The sequence below is a fragment of the Mirounga angustirostris genome, unplaced genomic scaffold, assembly GCF_029215605.1.
Source record: "Mirounga angustirostris isolate CCGP_5_RB_7025 unplaced genomic scaffold, mMirAng1.0.hap1 SCAF_16, whole genome shotgun sequence".
In the NCBI taxonomy this organism is placed as follows: Eukaryota; Metazoa; Chordata; class Mammalia; order Carnivora; family Phocidae; genus Mirounga; species Mirounga angustirostris.
The window spans coordinates 44872210-44888219 of NW_026991724.1; the positions used below are offsets into that span (position 1 = coordinate 44872210).

At 38.7% G+C, this 16010-nt stretch overlaps 1 protein-coding gene across 1 annotated transcript in view; it reads left to right on the forward strand.

The window, feature by feature from the left end:
* Positions 1-16010, forward strand: part of LOC135362851 (zinc finger protein 383-like) — a 64208-nt gene that overhangs the window by 27800 nt on the left and 20398 nt on the right. The window lies entirely within an intron of this gene.

The window sequence follows — 16010 nt, forward strand, 5'->3', positions numbered from 1 at the left end:
ACACCATAAGCCCTGAGAGGAGTCTCACCCACATCAAGTAATAAGCTGACAGTCCTTGATACAGGCTGTGAAACCAGCAGGAGTCTGAACCAGCCCCAGCCCCTTTTGGCTGCATTAAGGGCAAATCTGGAGAATGCTGATTTGAGCAGCCACTCACAAATGAGAGAGCCTTTGTAGAACTCCAGATTTCCTGAGGAGAGAGTCTAGCACTGTGTTGGAGAAAAAGAAAAAAAAAAAAAAAAAAAGGAGGGGGTAAGATGAACTTTACCAATGCCACCCCTTCCCCAAGGTGGCATACCATGGAGCTGAACTAGCCAGCAATGACTTCTTCTGTAGGGGAAAACAGTGGGTGATTGCCCAGCTTCCCAACCTGTATAGGATACTGCTAAAGAAACTTGTTTCTCTCCTGCAGCACCCACAGTATTGAGACAGTACCTGCATGACTGCAAGTAGAGGAGATGAGGATATAAGAATATCAGAATGTATTAAAGAAATACAATTCCTACCAGCTGCATCCAGGATGCCAGCAGGAAGCCCACCACAAGCTGCTGGGAAAACCTTGCACAAGGATCCCCCACTTGGCTTGCAGGCACCCCCAGTGCCCCAAACGTTAAGCCCACAGCTCCCTCAATTCTTCAACTAGCTCTTTGTGTATGCTCCCAAGTATGGCAGTAAGGGCCAGTTTTGGTAGACAGAGAGCATGCAGAAAACAGGCCAGAGTCTGTGGTGAGGGAGAAATCACAAACGAGCTATAGTATTATCTTAGGAAAAACAAAAGAGGTTTCCAGCAGCCAACCTGGTGAGTTGTAAGGTTGAGAGAAGACAAAGAAGCTTAAGATTTCTGCCACAAGGGGGCAAGAAGCAGGGAGCACATGTATTCCTACAAGGACAGAGAAAGCCTCAGTTATAAGCAGGACCAATAAAAAGTATCTCTGACCTGAAGGCATCTAGTAATATTTGGAGGAGGTGACTACTTCAAATGAGAAAACGGCAATGCAAAACTCCAAGAAACATGAGGAATCAATGAAACATGACATTACAAAAAGATCTCAATAATCCTCTAGTAACTGAACTCAAAGACAGAATTCTGTGATTTACCTGATAATTCAAATTAGCTGTTTTAAAGAAACTCAATGAGCTACAATAAAACATAGAACTCAACAAGCAGGAAAGCAATACATGAGTAAAATGAGAAATTCAACAAAGAGAAATCATAAAAACAAACCAACAAATCTGGAGCTGAAGAATGAATGAAATGAAAAATGCAATAGAGAACATCAACAGGAGAATAGACCAAGCAAATATAAAATCAAAGAGATAGAGGATGGGGGCTTTGAAATACCCCAGTCAGAGGAGAACAAAGAAAAAAGGAATGAAAGAGAGTGAAGAAAGCCTACAAGATGTGTGGGACACCATAAAACAAACAAGAATATAAAAAATAACTACTGTTCAGAATATAAAAAGTAAAAAAATGGTAAAATCAAAAACATAAAAGGGGCAGTAAAAGAGTAGAGCTTTTGTATGTGATTAAAGTTGCTATCCATCAGCTTAAAATTGACTGTTTTAAAAGATTTTTTAAAAGATTTATTTATTTTAGAGAGAGGGCAGGGGAAGGGGCAAAGAGAGAGGGAGAGAAAGAATTCTCAAGAAGTCTCCTCACTGAGTCCAGAGCCTGACACAGGGCTCGATCCCAGGACCCCAAGATCATGACCTGAGCCAAAATCAAGAGCCGGCCACCTAACTGACTGAGCCACCCAGGTGCCCCTATGTTTTATGTAAGTCTCACGATAACCACAAAGCAAAAATCTGTTAGATTCACAAAAGATAAGTGAGGGGAGTCAGAGCATACCACCAGGGAAAAGAGAGGGAAAAAAGAACAATGGAACTACAAAATAGCCAGAGAGTTATTAATAAGATGGAATTAGTAAGTCTACATATTAATAATTTCTCTAAATGTAAATGAATTGAATTTACCAATCAAAAGGCATAGAATGGCCAGATGGATAAAATTCAACTATATGCTACCTACCAAAAGGCACTTCAGCTTTAAGGTCATACATAGGCTCAAAGTGAAGAGATGGAAAAAGATATTCTGTGGAAGCAGAAAGTGGGATTGGCCTTGCAGGGTTGGCCCATACTTATATAAGACAAAATAGACTTTAAGCCAAAAATTATTATGAGACAAAGAATGTCATTATAGAATGATAAGGAGGTCAATTCATCAAGAAGATAAAACAATCATAAATGTTTATGCACCCAATATTGGAACACCTAAATATGTTAAGCAAATACTTACAGATCTGAAGGGAGAAATAGGCAATACAAGAACAGTAGGGGATTTCAATACTTCACTTTAAGTAACAGATGGATCATTCAAACAGAAAATCAATGTAGAAACATTTGACCTGAATCATACGTTAGACCAACTGGACCTAACAGAACATTCCACTCAACAGCAGCAGCAGAATACACATCTTCTCAAATACACATCTATCCAAGATGGATCATCTGATAGGTCACAAAACAATTCTTAGGAAATTTAGACTGACATCATACCAAGTATCTTTTCCAACCACAATGGTATGAAACTAAAAATCAAAAAACAAGAGAAAGCTGGAAATTTTACAAATATGTGGAAACTAGGCAACACACTCCTGAATAACCAATGGGCCAAGGAAGAAATCAAGAGGAAAAAAAAAAAAATCCCCAAACAAATGAAAGTGGAAACTCAACAGACAAATACATAAGTGATGCTATAAAAGCATTTCTTTTTTTTTTTTTTTTAAGATTTTATTTATTTGACAGAGAGCGCGAGAGGGAACACAAGCAGGGGGAGTGGGAAGGAGAAGCAGGCTTCCCGCGGAGCAGGGAGCCCGATGTGGGGCTCGATCCCAGGACCCTGGGATCATGACCTGAGCTGAAGGCAGATGCTTAACGACTGAGCCACCCAGGCGCCTATAAAAGCATTTCTTAGAGGGAAGTTTATAGCAATAAATGCATGTGTAAGGGAAAATGAGAGATTTTAAATAAACAACTTTAAATGTCAAGGAACTAGAAAAAGAAAAACAAACTAAGCCCAAAGTTAGCAGAAGGAAATAAAGATCAGAGCTGAAATAAATGAGATAGAGACTAGTAAACCAATAGAAAAGATTAGCAAAGCTAAAATCTGTTTTTGAAAAGATAAAATTGACAAAACTTTAGCTAGACTAAGAAAAAAGCAAAAGGGCACCTGGGGGGCTCAGATGGTTAAGTGTCTGCCTTTGGCTCAGGTCATGATCTCCAGGTCCTGGGATTGACATCGGGCCTGCTCAGTGGGGAGTCTGCTTCTCTCTCTCCCTCTGCCTCTCCCCCACCCCCACTTGTACTCTCTCTCAAATGAATAAATAAAATCTTAAAAAAATAAATAAAATTATTCTAACAACACATTATATATAAAAAAAGAAGAAAAGCAAAAGGACCCAAATAAAATCAGAAATGAAAGAGAAAACATTCCAACTGATATCACAGCAATACAAAAGATCATAAGAGACTACTATGAACACTTGTATGCTAACAAATTGGATAATCTAGAAGTGGATAAATTCCTAGAAACATATGACCTATCAAGACTGAATTACGAAGAAATAAAAAATCTGGAGAGACCAATTTCCAATGAAGAAAAGCCCAGCACCAGATGGCTTTGCTGTTGAATTTTATCAAACATTTGAAGAATGCCAATTCTCAAACTCTTACAAAAAATTGAAGAGGAGGGAACATTCCCAAGCTCATTTCAAAAGGTTAGCCTTACCCTGATGCCAAAACCATACAAGGACACCACAAGAAAAAAATTACAGGCCAATAATCCTGATGAATATAAATGCAAAAATTCTCAAGAAAAATATTAGCTTACTGAATTCAGCAGGACATTAAAAGAATCATACACCATGATCAAGTGGGATTTATCCCTGAGATACAAGGATAGCTCAACATATTCACATCAATAAATGTGATATACCACATTAATAGAATGAAGAATAAAAATCATATGATCGGACTCCTGGGTGGCTCAGTTGGTTAGGCAACTGCCTTGGGCTCAGGTCATGATCCTGGAGTTCCTGGATCGAGTCCCGCATCGGGCTCCCTGCTTGGCAGGGAGTCTGCTTCTCCCTCTGACCCTCCCCCCTCTCATGTGTTCTCTCTCATTCTCTCTCTCTCAAATAAATAAAATCTTAAAAAAAAAAATCATATGATCATCTCAACAGACGCAGAAAAGCATTTGACAAAATGAAACATCCCTTAATGGTAAAAACACTCAACAAATTTGAGTATAGAAGGAACATTCCTCAAACAATAAAAGCCAAATATGACAAACCCATAGCTAACATCATACTTGACAGTGAAAGGTGGAAAGTTTTCCTTCCAGTTCAGGAATAACACCAGGATGTCTACTCTCACCACTCCAATTCAACATAGTACTGGAATTTCTAGCCAGGGCAATCATATGCGAAAATAAGTATAAGGCATCCATATCGGAAGGGAAGAAGTAGAATTGTCTCTGTTTAGATAATATCTTATATAGAGAAAATCCTAAGGACTCCACCTTAAAACTGTTAAGAGCTAAGAAAAAACTAAAGTTGCAGGATATAAAATCAACATACAGAAATGAGTTGTGTTTCTATACACTAGCAACAAAATACCTGAAAAATAAATTTTAAAAAATCTTATTCACAATAGCATCAGAAATAATAAAATATGTAGAAATAAATGTAACCAATGAGGTGAACAATCTGTATGGTGAAAACTACAAGACTGATTAAAGTAACTGAAGAAGACACAAGGGCGGGGGGGAAAGATGGCGGAGGAGTAGGGGACCCTATTTCAACTGGTCCCCAGAATTGAGCTGGATATCTACCAGACCACTGTGAGCACCCATGAAACCAGCCTGAGATGTAAGAAGATCTGGATCTTTAAAAACAGAATATCGCAGGTGGTTGGTTTTGAGGTATGAAGCAGGGAGCCCTGATTCTGCGGGCAGATATCGGAGGATAAACGGCAGCGGGAGGGTACCTGGCCGTGGGGATCCTACACAGCCGGTGAGCAACAGGCTCGCACGCTGTGGACGGGGCACAGACTCACAGCCCGGTAGCAGTGGGGAAAGGACTTTTGGGCAGCCGCTGGGACAGAAAGCCAGAGAGGCGGGGTTGCGGGCGTGCACGAACTGGGAGCGGCTGGCGGTTTTAGAAGCACAAAGGGCAGAGACATGCCCCGACCTGGAGGCAGGACTGGGAGTGCTGCGGATGGGTGCACAACGCAGGACGCTGCAGTTTATAGCACGGACAGAAGCAGAGACGGTGTGACCTGGAGAGCTCACTGAAGAACAGACTGCAATCTCTCTGCTCTGAGGCAGAGGGTTGGAAACGGTCTCTTCTGCTCTGACTCGCGCAAGAGACGCGGAAAGCCCCCAGGGAAAGCCGCCAGAGAACAAGAGCTCCAAAGACTGATTCCCACTGAGCCCATCCCCCGCCACAGGGGGGCAGGGCAACTCCACCCAAACAGGGTTGCCTGAGTAACAGCGCGGCAGACCCCTCCCGCAGAAGACAGGCTGGGAAAACAAGAGGCCAGCAACCCTAAGGTCCCAAGAAAACAGGTGCATCTTGCTTGGGTTCTGGTCAATAATTTGGACGCTATACATTCCCTCAAACACCCATCAACAGAATGACTAGGAGGAGGAGCCCCCAAAACAGAAAAGACTCAGAGATTATGACTTATGCTGCAGATTTACAAATGGATGCAGATATAACCAAGATGTTGGAGATGGAATTCAGGCTAGCAATTGTGAAGACAATGGCTAGAATGGAGAAATCAATTAATGGCAACATAGAGTCTCTAAGGGCAGAAATAAAAGGTGAATTGGCAGAACTTAAAAATGCTATCAATGAGATCCAATCCAATATAGATAATCTAACAGCTAGGGTAACTGAGGCAGCAGAACGAATAAGCGACCTGGAAGACAATATAATAAAAAGGGAAAAGAGGAGGCCAGGGAAAAACAACTCAGAGTCCATGAAAATAGAATCAGAGAAATAAGTGACACCATGAAGCATTCCAATGTCAGAATAATTGGAATCCCGGAGGGAGAGGAGAGAGAGAGAGGACTAGAAGATGTATTTGAGCAAATCGTAGCTGAGAACTTCCCTAATCTGGGGAATGAAACAAACATTCGCGTCCTAGAGGCAGAGAGGACCCCTCCCAAGATCAAGGAAAACAGGCCAACACCCTGGCATGTAATAGTAAAACTTGCAAATCTTAGAACCAAGGAAACCATCTTAAGGGCAGTTAGGGGGAAGAGATTCCTTACGTACAGAGGGAGGAACATCAGAATAACGTCAGACCTATCCACAGAGACCTGGCAAGCCAGAAAGGCCTGGCCTGGCAAGACATATTCAGGGTACTAAATGAGAAGAACATGCAGCCAAGAATACTTTATCTGGCAAGGCTTTCATTTAAAATGGATGGAGAGATGCAGAGCTTCCACGACCGGCAGAATTTGAAAGAATATGTGACCACTAAGCCGGCCCTGCAAGAAATATTAAGGGGGGTTCTATAAAAGGAGAAAGACCCCAAGAGTGATATACAACAGAAATTTACAGGGACAATCTATAAAAACAATGTCTTCACAGGCAACATGATGACAATTAATTCATCTTTCAATAATCACTCTCAAGGTGAATGACCTAAACGCTCCCATAAAACGGCACAGGGTTGCAGATTGGATAAAAAGATAGGACCCATCCATATGCTGCCTACAAGAGACTCATTTTGAACCTAAAGATACATCCAGACTGAAAGTGAAGGGATGGAGATCCATCTTCCATGCCAGAGGACCTCAAAAGAAAGCTGGGGTAGCAATTCTTATATCAGACAAATTAGATTCTAAACTAAAGTCTGTAATTAGAGACACAGAAGGACACTATATCATTCCTAAAGGGTCTATCCAACAAGAAGATCTAACAATTGTAAATATGTATGCCCCCAACATGGGAGCAGCCACCTACATAAGCCAACTGTTAACCAAAATAAAGAGTCATATTGATAACAATACATTAATTGTAGGAGACCTCAATACTCCACTCTCAGCAATGGACAGATCATCTAAGCAGAGAATCAACAAGGAAACAAGAGCTTTGAATGATACGTTGGACCAGATGGACCTCATAAATATTTACAGAACATTCCACCCTAAAACAACAGAATACTCATTCTTCTCGAGCGCACATGGAACTTTCTCCAGAATAGACCACATACCGGGTCACAAATCAGGTCTCAACCGATACCAAAAGATTGAGATTATTCCCTGCATATTCTCAGACCACAATGCTCTAAAACTGGAACTCAATCACAAGAAAAAATTTGGCAGAAATTCAAACACTTGGAAGCTAAAGACCACTCTGCTCAAGAATGTTTGGGTCAACCAGGAAATCAAAGAAGAACTTAAACAATTCATGGAAATCAATGAAAGTGAAAACACATCGGTCCAAAACCTATGGGATACTGCAAAGGCGGTCCTAAGGGGGAAATACATAGCCATCCAAGCCTCACTCAAAAAAATAGAAAAATCCCAAATTCACCAACTAACTCTACGCCTTAAAGAACTAGAGAAAAAGCAACAAACGATGCCTAAGCCACGCATTAGAAGAGAAATAATTAAAATTAGAGCAGAAATCAATGAATTAGAAACCAGAAACACAGTAGATCAGATCAACGAAACTAGAAGTTGGTTCTTTGAAAGAATTAATAAGATTGATAAACCACTGGCCAGACTTATCCAAAAGAAAAGAGAAAGGACCCAAATTAATAAAATTATGAATGAAAGGGGAGAGATCACGACTAACACCAAGGAAATAGAAACAATTACTAGAAATTATTATCAACAACTATATGCCAATAAACTGAGCAATCTGGATGAAATGGAGGCCTTCCTGGAAACCTATAAGCTGCCAAGACTGAAACAGGAAGAAATTGACAACCTAAATAGGCCAATAGCCAGTAACGATATTGAAGCAGTGATCAAAAACCTCCCAAAAAACAAGAGTCCAGGGCCTGATGGATTCCCTGGGGAATTCTACCAAACATTCAAAGAATAAATAATACCTATTCTACCGAAGCTGTTTCAAATAATAGAAACAGAAGGAAAACTTCCAAACTCATTCTATGAAGCCAGCATTCCCTTAATCCCCAAACTGGGCAAAGACCCCATCAAAAAGGAGAATTTCAGACCGATATCCCTGATGAATATGCATTCCAAAATCCTCAACAAAATCCTAGCTAATAGGATCCAACAATACATTAAAAGGATCATCCACCACGACCAAGGGGGATTTATCCCCGGGATGCAAGGGTGGTTCAACATTCGCAAATCAATCAATGTGATAGAACACATTAATAAGAGGAGAGAGAAGAACCATATGGTCCTCTCAATTGATGCAGAAAAAGCATTTAACAAAATACAGCATCCTTTCCTGATTAAAACTCTTCAGAGTATAGGGATAGAGGGAACATTTCTCAAGTTCATAAAATCCATCTATGAAAAACCCACAGCGAATATCATCCTCAATAGGGAAAAGCTGAGAGCCTTTCCCTTAAGATGAGGAACACGTCAAGGATGCCCACTCTCACCACTATTGTTCAACATAGTACTAGAAGTCCTAGCAACAGCAATCAGACAACAAAAAGAAATAAAAGGTATTCAAATTGGCAAAGAAGAAGTGAAACTCTCTCTTTTTGCAGATGACATGGTACTTTATGTGGAAAACCCAAAAGACTCCCCCCCCCCCAAATTACTAGAACTCATACAGCAATTCAGTAATGTGGCAGGATACAAAATCAATGCACAGAAATCAGTTGCTTTCTTATACACTAACAACGCAACTGTAGAAAGAGAAATTAGAGAAACGATTCCATTTACAATAGCACCAAAAAACCATAAGATACCTCGGAATAAACCTAACCAAAGAGGTAAAGGATCTATACTCTAGGAACTACAAAACACTCTAAGGAAATTGAAGAAGACACAAAAAGATGGAAAAAGATTCCATGCTCATGGATCGGAGGAATAAACATTGTTAAAATGTCTATGCTACCCAGAGCAATCTATACCTTCAGTGCCATCCCGATCAAAATTCCAATGACATTTTTCAAAGTGCTGGAACAAACAATCCTAAAATTTGTATGGAATCAGAAAAGACCCCGAATCACCAAGGAAATGTTGAAAAAGAAAAACAAAGCTGGGGCATCACGTTGCCCGATTTCAAGCTATATTACAAAGCTGTGATCACCAAGACAGCATGGTACTGGCACAAAAACAGACATATAGACCAGTGGAACAGAATAGAGAACCCAGATATGGACCCCTCAACTCTATGGTCAAATAATCTTTGACAAAGCAGAAAAAACATGCAATGGAAAAAAGACAGTCTCTTCAATAAATGGTGCTGGGAAAATTGGACAGCCACATGCAGAAGAATGAAACTCGACAATTCTCTAACACCATTCACAAAGATAAACTCAAAATGGATGAAAGACCTCAATGTGAAACAGGAATCCATCAAAATCCTAGAGGAGAACATAGGCAGTAACCTCTTTGACATCTCCCACAGCAACTTCTTCCAAGATACATCTCCAAAAGCTAGTGAAACAAAAGCAAAGATGAACTTTTGGGACTTCATCAAGATAAAAAGCTTCTGCACAGCAAAGGAAACAGTCAACAAAACAAAGAGGCAACCCACAGAATGGGAGAAGTTATTTGCAAATGACACTACAGATAAAGGGCTGGTATCCAAGACCTATATAAAGAACTTCTCAAACTCAACACCCAAAAAACAAATAATCAAGTCAAAAAGTGGGCAGAAGATATGAAGACACTTCTCTGAAGAAGACATACAAATGGCTAACAGACATATGAAAAAATGTTCATCATCATTAGCCATCAGGGAAATCCAAATCAAAACCACATTGAGATACCACCTTACACCAGTTAGAATGGCAAAAATGGACAGGGAAAGAAACAACAAATGTTGGAGAGGTTGTGGATGAAGGGGAACTCTCTTACACTGTTGGTGGGAATGCAAATTGGTACAGCCACTTTGGAAAACAGTGTGGAGGTTCCTCAAAAAGTTAAAAATAGAGCTACCCTATGACCCAGCAATTGCACTCCTGGGTATTTACCCCAAAGACACAGATGTAATGAAAAGAAGGGCCATATGCACGCCAATGTTCATAGCAGCAATGTCCGCAATAGCCAAACTGTGGAAAGAGCTGTGATGCCCTTCAACAGATGAATGGATAAAGAAGATGTGTCCACATAGACAATGGAATATTACTGAGCCATCAGAAAGTATGAATACCCAACTCTTACATCAACATGGATGGGACTGGAGGAGATTATGCTAAGTGAAATAAGTCAAGCAGAGAAAGTCAATTATCATATGGTTTCACTTATTTGTGGAACATAAGGAATGGCATGGAGGACATTCGGAGAAGGAAGGGGATAATGGGGGGAGGAATTGGAGGGAGAGATGAACCACGAGAGACTATGGACTCTGAGAAACAAACAGGGTTTTAGAGGGGAGCGGGGAGGGGGGATTGGTTAGCCCAGTGATGGGTATTAAGGAGGGCACGTACTGCATGGAGCACTGGGTGTTATACGAAAACAATGGATCGTGGATCACCACATCAAAAACCAATGATGTATTGTATGGTGACTAACATAACAATAAAATTAAAAAAAAAAAAAAGACACAAATAAGAGATATCCCATGTTCATGGATCAGAAGAATTATTATTGTTAAAACGTCCATTCCATGGGGCGCCTGGGTGGCTCAGTCATTAAGCGTCTGCCTTCGGCTCAGATCATGATCCCAGGGTCCTGGAATTGAGCCCCACATCAGGCTCCCTGCTCGGCGGAAAGCCTGCTTTTCCCTCTCCCACTCCCCCTGCTTGTGTTCCTTCTCTCGCTTTGTCTCTCTCTGTCAAAAATAAAAATAAAATAAAATAAAATAAAATAAAATAAAATAAAATAAATAATAAAATAAAATAAAATAAAATAAAATAAAATAAAATAATAAAATAATAAATAAAATAAATAAAATAAATAAAATAAAATAAAATAAAATAAAATAAAATAAAATAATAAAAAAATAAAATGTCCATTCCACCCAAAGCCATGTATGGATTCAATGCCATCTCTATCGATATTCAACTGGCATTTTTCACAGAAATAGAAAAACAATCCTAAAATTTGTATAGAGCCACAAAAGACCATGAATAGCCCAGGTAATCCTGAGTAAGCAGAACAATGCTGAAGGCATCATACTGCCTAATTTCAAACTATACTATAAAGCTATAGTAACTAAGACTGGTTGGTACTGGCATAAAAATGGACATATATTCCAATGGAACAGAATTGAGAACCCAGAAATAAGCCCTTGCATATACAGTCAGCTAATATTTGACAAGGGAGCCTAGAATATTCACTGGGGGGAAAGATAGTTTCCTCATTAAATAGTGTTGGGGGCGCCTGGGTGGCTCAGTCGTTAAGCGTCTGCCTTCGGCTCAGGTCATGATCCCAGGGTCCTGGGATCGAGTCCCACATCGGCCTCCCCTCTCTGCGGGAAGCCTACTTCTCCCTTTCCCACTCCCCCTGCGTGTGTTCCTACTCTCGCTATGTCTCTCTCTGTCAAAAAAATAAAATCTTTAAATGAATAAATAAATAAATAGTGTTGGAAAAAATGGATATTCACATGGGAAAAAAATGAAATTAGACCCATATCTGTACCACCCACAAAAATTAACTCAAAATGGATTAAAGACTTAAACATAAGAACTAAAATCCTAAACCTCCTAGAATAAAACAGAAAAAACCTCTTTGACATTGGTCTTGGTAATGATTATTTGGGTATGGCACCAAAAGCACAAACAAAAGCAAAAATAAATATATTTATTTATTGAATACTAAATAAGTGAAAGTTTCCTGCACAGCAAAAGAAACAGTCAACAAGATGAAAAAGCAACCCATGGAATGGAAAATTTTTTTGCAAATCATATTTCAAAATAAGTTAATATTCAAAATATATAAACTCATACAGCTCAGTAGTTAAAAAAACCCAATAAATCTAACTAAAAAATGGGCAGAATCGAGGAGACACTTTCCCAAGGAATACATAAAATAGGTAACAGGTACATGAAAAGATGCTCAACACCACTAATCATCAGGGAAATGCAAATCAAAACCACAATGAGATATTCCCTCACACCTGTTAGAATGGCTATTACCAAGAAGTCCAGAGTTAGGGGCGCCTGGGTGGCTCAGTTGTTAAGCGTCTGCCTTCGGCTCAGGTCATGATCCTGGGGTCCTGGGATCGAGCCCCACATTGGGTTCCCTGCTCTTCAGGAAGCCTGCTTCTCCCTCTCCTACTCCCCCTGCTTGTGTTCTGTCTCTCGCTATGTCTCTCCCTGTCAAATAAATAAATAAAATCTTAAAAAACAAAAAAAGTCCAGAGTTAACAAGTGTTGGTGAGGATGTAGAGAAAACTAAATCCTTGTGCACTGTTGGTAGGAATGTAAGTTTGTACAGCTACTATGGGAAAGAGTATAGAGGTTCCTTAAAAAATTAAAAATAAAACTTCCGTATGATCCTGCAATCCCACTTCTGGGTATATCAAAGGAAATAAAAACAGATATCAATGAGATATCTATACTTCCATATTCTTTTTTTTTAAATGCTATATATATTTTTTAATGCTATATTTCTTTTCTGTTTCAAATTTTTATTTAAATCCTAAGTTAGTTAACATATAGTGTAACATTAGTTTCAGGAGTAGAATTTAGTGATTCATCACTTACATGTAACACCCAGTGCTCATCACAATAAGTGCCTTCCTTAATACCCATCACCCATTTAGCCTGTTTCCCTGCCCACCTCCCCTCTAGCAACCCTCGGTTTGTTCTCTATACTTAAAGAGTCTACTTTATGGGGGTGCCTGGGTGGCTCAGTCATTAAGCATCTGCCTTCAGCTCAGGTCATGGTCCCAGGGTCCTGGGATGGAGTCCCTCATCGGGCTCCCTGCTCAGCGGGAAGCCTGCTTCTCCCTCCCCCGCTCCCCCTGCTTGTGTTCCCTCTCTCTGTGTGTCTCTCTCTGTCAAATAAATAAATAAAATCTTAAAAAAAGGAGTCTACTTTATGGTTTGCCTCTCTCTTTTTTTTCTTTCTCCTATGTTCATCTCTTTGGTTTCTTAAATTCCATATATGTACACGTCCATATCCTTGCAGCATTATTTACAATAGCCAAGATATGGAAACAACCTGAGTCAGTCAATGGATGAATGGATAAAGAAGAAGTGGTATATATACAGTAGAGTATCATTCATCTGTGAGAAAGAAGGAAATCTTGCTATTTGTGACAACTTGGATCAACTCTGAGGGCATTATGCTAAGTGAAATAAGCCAGAGAAAGAAAAATACTATAGAATATCACTCATATGTGGAATCTGAAATAGGTGAACTCATAGAAACAGTATAGTGGTTGTTACCACAGAGTGATGGGGGATATGGGGAGATGTTGGTCAAAGGGTACACACTTTCTGTAATAAGATGAATAAGTTCTAGGGATCTAATGTACAGCTTGGCAACTAAATACTATATTATATACTTGAAAGATGCTAAGTGAGTAGATAGTAAATTTCTCACTGCAAAAAAGAAATGGTAATTATGTTACATGATGGAGGTGTTAGCTAACCCTGATGCTAATCATTTCATAATATATGTGTATCATATCAATATGTTGTACACCTTAAACAGTATTATAGTCAATTATATTAATACAATTAGAATTAAGTTTAAAAATTTATAATCTATACAAAAATAAAATCACATATCTTGAATTAATAGGGAGAAATTATATTTTATGTATATGTGTATGGCCTTTATTATGTTGAGGTATTTCTTCACTATACCCCCCTCATTAAGAATTTTTATCATAAATGGATGTTGAATTCTGTCAAATGCTTTTTCTGCACCTCTTGGGATGATTATATGATTTTTATCCTTTATTTTCTTGAGATGGTGTTTCTCATTGATTTTTTGGATGTTGAGCTATTCTTGTATCCATGGAGTAAATCCCACTTGATAATATTTGTGAATTTTCCAGTGTTCTTCTTGTAATTGATTTCTAGTTTCATAACATTGTGGTGAGAAAAGATGCTTGATATGATTTCAGTCTTCTTAAATTTATTAAGACTTGTATTGTGGTCTACCATATGATCTAGGGAATGTTTCATGTGTGCTTGAGAAGAATGTGCATTGTTTCTTTTGAATGGAATGTTTTGTATGTCTGTTAAGTCCATCTGGTTTATGTTTAAATCTTTAATCCTTTTTCAGTTATTTTTTGTCTATGGTGTAAAACAAAGGTCCAGTTTCATTGTTTTGCATGTGGATATCCAATTTTTCCAACACCACTTATTGAAGGAGACTATCCTTTCCCCATGTTATATTTGTGGTGCCCTTGTCAGAGATTACTTGACCGTGTATGTGAGGGTTTATTTCTGGGCTATTCTATTCCATTGGTTTATGCACATGTTTTTGTGCCAGTACCATACTGTTTTGATTACTGTAACTTTGTAATGTGTTGTGAAGTCAGGGAGCTTAATATCTCCTGCTTTGTTGTTCTTGCTCAAAAATGCTTTCACTATTCAGTGTTTTTTGTGGCTCAAATGAATTTTATAATTGTTTTTTTCCTATTTTTGTAAAAAATGCCATTGGTATTTTGATAGAGATTGTACTGGCTGTAATTTCTATGTATTTATAAATTTTCCCATTTTCTTTCTATTACTGATATATGGTTTTATTCCATTGTAATAGGGAAAGATGCTTGGAATAATTTCCAACCTTCTTAAATTTATTAAGACTTAGGGGCACCTGGATGGCTCAGTCGTTAAGTGTCTGCCTTCGGCTCAGGTCATGATCCCAGGGTCCTGGGATCGAGCCCCGCATCAGGCTCCCTGCTCAGTGGGAAGCCTGCTTCTCCCTCTCCCACTCCCCCTGCTTGTGTTCCCTCTCTCACTGTGTCTCTCTCTGTCAAATAAATAAATAAAATCTTTAAAAAAAATTATTAAGACTTGTTTTATGACTGCATGTGATGTATCCTGAATAATGTCACATATATGCTTAACAAGAATGAGTAATCTGCTGATGTTGGGTGGCATGCTCTGTATACTTGTGTTAGATTCATTTAGTCTATTTTGTTGTTCAGTTCGTTTTTTTATTGGCTTTCTGTCTGGATGATCTATCCATTAATGACAGTGGGATGTTGAAGCCTCCAATGATTATTATATTGCTGTTTTTCCCTATAGATCTGTCAATATTAGCTTTATATGTTTAGATGCTTTGATATTAGGTGCATATATATTTATAATTGTTATATATTCTTGTGTATTGTCCCTTTTATCTCTTGTGAACATTTGTGTCTTAGTCTATTTTGTTGATATAAGTATAGTCTCCCCTGCTTTCTTTTGTTACCCTGTGCATGAAATATCTTTCTTCACCTCACACTTTCAGCCAATGTGTGTCCTTCATTCTGAAGTGAGTCTTTTACAGACAGCATTTATTTGGGTCTTGTTTTTCTTTTTCTTTTTTTCAGTCTATGTTTTTTCAGCCACTCTATGTCTTTTGGTTGGGAAGTTTAGTCCATCTACATTTAAAGTAATTATTATTTTTAAATTATTTTATTATTATCATTGAACACTACATCAAAAACTAATACTATATGCTGGCTAACTGAACATAATATTTAAAGTAATTATTAATAGGTAAGGACTTCTTTTAATTTTGTTAATGTTTTGTCTGTTTTGTAGTTCTCTTGTTCCTCTCTTGTTTTCTTCATTGTAGTTTGATGATTTTTTGTGCTGATATGCTATAATTCTTTTCTCTCTAAGTTTTGTTTATCTACTATAAGTTTTTCCTCTGTGGTTACCATGAG